The sequence below is a fragment of the Amphimedon queenslandica genome, unplaced genomic scaffold, assembly GCF_000090795.2.
Source record: "Amphimedon queenslandica unplaced genomic scaffold, v1.1 AMPQUscaffold_13420, whole genome shotgun sequence".
Lineage (NCBI taxonomy): Eukaryota > Metazoa > Porifera > Demospongiae > Haplosclerida > Niphatidae > Amphimedon > Amphimedon queenslandica.
In genome coordinates this window covers 83,664-88,130 of record NW_003546344.1, presented here as the reverse complement: position 1 = coordinate 88,130, position 4,467 = coordinate 83,664, and the positions used below count along the sequence as shown (strand labels likewise).

At 35.0% G+C, this 4,467-nt stretch overlaps 1 protein-coding gene across 1 annotated transcript in view; it reads left to right on the top strand.

Annotated features, from left to right (window-relative positions):
* The window catches only part of LOC109581763 (adhesion G-protein coupled receptor G6-like), a 13,607-nt gene that overhangs the window by 4,722 nt on the left and 4,418 nt on the right, over window positions 1-4,467 (top strand). The window lies entirely within an intron of this gene.

The window sequence follows — 4,467 nt, the reverse complement described above, 5'->3', positions numbered from 1 at the left end:
CATTACTGAGCCTAACATCTCATTCATCATTCAGTTCTTCTTTGCTTTCTTCAATGCATTTCAAGGTTTCTTTATTTTCTTCTTTTTTGTTGTTCTAAGCAGTGACTCGAGAAATGCTTGGAAATTACTTCTCTGTCCTTGGACAGTGAGGGATGGAACGGCATCTACAGTTGCTAAAAATAAAACTTCAAATATTCAAGTCAAGTCACCACAAGTCAAAAATGCACCAGAGAGTCTAGTTTCGATTAATGGAAAAGGAAATAAAGGAAAAGATTTTGCTGAAAATTTAATATTTGAAAACAAGACAATCCTTGAAGACAGTGGTTTTTCTATTGATGATGAAATCATGATTTCTGAATTTGGTAGTATTCGTTTTGAACGTCATCTTTCTGTACGACGTACACACTATGTGGAAAAAATTGAGATAGATTTTACAGATGGTGATGATGACGATGGAGGTATTTGAGTCATGAAATTTGTTTGTTTTTTATTCTCCATTCTTATTATTTATATTAGAAACTGCTACTAATATGAAATGCATCAAGTTTATTGTTTTTATCTTTCCATATTTTTATTAATAGATCATACCTTCACTGTCTTTCATCATCATCATAATTATTTATTCATAGTTTCAATTGAGATAATTATTGTTAAGTGTTTGATTTCCTAATTTTATAGTGATATGATATTTGAGTAGTTGATGATGTCATAAATTCATTCGATTGGGTGATAGCGATGGCAGTGCTAGTCTTTGTTTTATGTGTTCTATCACTATCAGTTGCTCAGGATTGTCCTCTACCAACAATAGCTGAGATTGAAGGATCAGTTCAATAAGTCTGTCAAACTTAAGAGAGCATGATTAATACTTTAAGTTATCCTGGGTCTCATTTATCGCAACTTTTACAAGCATTCATCTCTTGAGACCTTTATCCACCTAACCACCTTTATGTTACTCCCGTTCAGACATGGGGTCAAGCACTATGAAATGTACTTAAACACAAACACAAGCACTTAAATGTGTTAGAAGTACCAGCACAAGCACAATCTATAGCTTTAACATAAGTGCTTAAGTACAAGAACAAGCATTTTTGTGCTTAATTACATTAATAAGTACTAGATATTCAATAAGTGTAAAAATTAATTAAAATTACAATTATAGTTAATTTACTATTGCATCTAATAAACACTAACTCTGTGAATTGTTCATAATAAATGGAAACAGCAGAGAGCTTTGGAGTGATACCACTAATGGTGATGCCATTACCATTCTTCAAGCTAACACACAATCACACAATGTGCTACAAAACTTGTATACTACATGTACATGTACATGTAGTGGTACATGTACATGTACATGTACATATAGTGGTACATGTACATGACATCGACATATACATGTAGATGTACCATGTAGATGTAGATGTACATGTACATGTACATGTACACTATTCATGTGTAATTTTTGCTGTGCTTAAAAGCACTTTTGTAAATTTGTAAAAGTAATTAAGTACAAGTACAAAGCACATAGATTATATTGAAAAGGTACTTGTAAGCAGCATTAAGTACTTAGAAAGCTGTGCTTATTTGTACTTAAGTACAAGCACCAAGTGCTTGACCCCATGCCTGCTCCCATTCATCCTATATTCTAGTATGCCTCCCCAATTTATGACCCCCTCTCCTTTAATGACATCTTGGCTTGAGGCTGTTCAGCATTTTGGCCTAAAACTGGCTCTTAAATCCTAGACGGCCCCATATCAACAACTACTTTCACAGTCTCACATTCATTCCTTATCACATTGCTGGTTCAAATTTACAATAATTAATATTTAAAGTCAAGGAAGGCCTCTATTTCACTGCTATGTCAAAAGGAAGTCTTTTTTCTTGTTTGCAGAAAGAGAAGTCTTACCTTATAGTGGGAGAAACCAGTGAAGAAAGCAGAGTGCTAAATGTTAGGAAACAGTTACTCTCTGTGTGTCTAATGGAATGAATTACTTAGCTTCACAAAGGATTATTTATTGTGATCTTGCTGCTCGAAATTGCTTGTAAGTATAACAGCCAATAGAAATGTGTTTACTAGTGGTGACTAATTTTAATGATCATAGGATTGCTGATAATGGTGTCATCAAAGTTGCTGATTTTGGTCTATGGGAAGAAATTTACACAAAAAATACTTAAAGCAATTTAAAGAGTTAAAGTCTGCTAAACTCCCAGTCAAACAAATGGTACTTAAAAGTCTTCACTATGGGATATTAAAATCAGACGTGGTCAGTTTTAAATGATATTATTAGACCTATATAGTATGGTTCAATTCTCACACACACAGTGGTCTTATGGTGTTTTGTGTTGGGAAGTCTTTAGTGCTGGGAAAATACCATACCCTGGTATGGATCCAATAGGATTAGTGGAACTATTGGATAGTAGGCAAAGGTTAAGCTGTCCTCATAATGAAGCCTGCTCAGAAGACATGTATGCATAATAATAATAATTAGATATATTTTTTGCTATATATAATTATTCCTTGATGCAGCAGTGTTGGTGTGAGTCTCCTGATGACAGGACATTGTTCAGTGATTTGGTTACATCAGTCAATGAAGCAAGATGGTGCGTGGACTTGCCTGCTGAGATTCACCTGAGGGATAATGTGTTACTTGTACTGCCTCCATTGACTGCTGTATAAACTGTGTTGCATGCAACAAGTTGCAACATTTTGTTTGCAACAAATGTTGCATAGTGTATGTTGGGCTTAAGCAACTTGATATTTGAAAAAAAGGATAATAGATTTTGACAAAGTGCAAAGTGCAACAATGCAATTACTGCACTGATCCATGAAATAAATTTTAGGTGTGGTCAGCAGTGCAGTGCAGATAAACATGGCACGTGGGTAGGAGAAAGAAGAAAAGCTGGAATTTATTTTAGCATCTGAAGCTCTATTCAAAGAAAGAGTAAGCACAAAAAATTTGCCTAGATATTTAAAAGAGACTGAGATAGTTTGGTTGCTCCTGCTTTCCCCAGTGCTGCCTGAAAATTTTTCGAAGAGGCTAAATCACAAACTTTGAGCAACTGTAACTCGCAAACAAAAAAGAGATTAGAAAATTCCCACATATTTTTTAATCTATGTACTTTTCTCTACCTATCAATGCTAATCTTGACCAAATAGAGTGAAACACGAAGATTTGGCTAGGAAAAGTGGTCTATTCTTGAAAATATTTGGCTTTTGCTACCACGGATTGCTATGAAAACACAACGGAGCTAAATAAATTATCTTTTTCTGAAAGCTTAAAAAGAATTATAACTCAGGAGAGCTCAGTAAAAAAGATATTGACTAGGAATTAACAGGAATTTTCGTGACAGAATGACAGACAGAATGACAACCCAACTGCATAGTACCCGCCTACGCAAGCGTGGCGAGTCCAATTACACACAATTTAGATAGCAGTGTCTCCAGACCCTTCCTCTGCAAGTAGCGAAGGGGTGGGGTGAGACTACTACAAGAGACACTATTTTACTCTAGCAATCAAGATTTGACACTTTCCTGCACTGTGGCAACTCTAGCAATCAAGATTTGACATTTTCTCAGTACTGTAACAACTGTCATGCATGCTGTCAGTTTGTAGCCACACCCAAACACCCTCACATCTTAATTAGACTATGAAGAATGCAATCAAAACTATAAGCAGTCAACACTATCTAAGCAAGTAACTTTTACTACAGTGGTAATATGCAGGACAAAATATAGTTTTAAAATTATACATGCAAAACAAAATTAATATTGTTTTTCTTTGTTTTGGCGAGGCCAATGCACCATCGGTGTCTCGTTTTATTATGATTTAAGCTGCCAAATGTGAACATCTGTTGTGAGTGTACAATACATAGTTGCCAAATTTTTGTTATTCAGTGCAGTTGATGATGTCATTGTTGAAGGAATGTAACTTACATGTAGTTATTAAACTAGTTAATTTTGTGTAAACAGTATGAATATTGTTGTCTTGTCTATTTAATCTGATTTTTGTGCAACTTACAGATCTAGTGTATTCTATTGTGTATTGAGTAATTCAATGATAAACTGTTAAGTTGTTTATTGGTGATCAGATCCTGCTAGCAGTCATAAATTTGTTTAGTCATTGGGAAAGTAGTTTGATAGCAATGATGAGAGAAGCAGTGCTAGTCTTTGTTTTATGTGTTCTGTCACTATCAGTTGCTCAGGATTGTCCTCTACCAACAAAAGCTGAGATAGAGGCTGTTTTGCCTCCTTTACTAGTTGTTTCTAGTGGTGGCCAGTCATACTCTCCTAATGTAACTAAAGGATCAGTTCAATATGTCTGTCTAGCTCAAGGGGACATCATTAATACTTATAAAGAAGTTGCTCTTATAGCTATATTCACTCCTAACCCAAAGGAACCTGAACAAACCAACTTATTTACATTGGGCTGTAACAGTGGTACATGGACTGGAGTTGCAAATGATGGA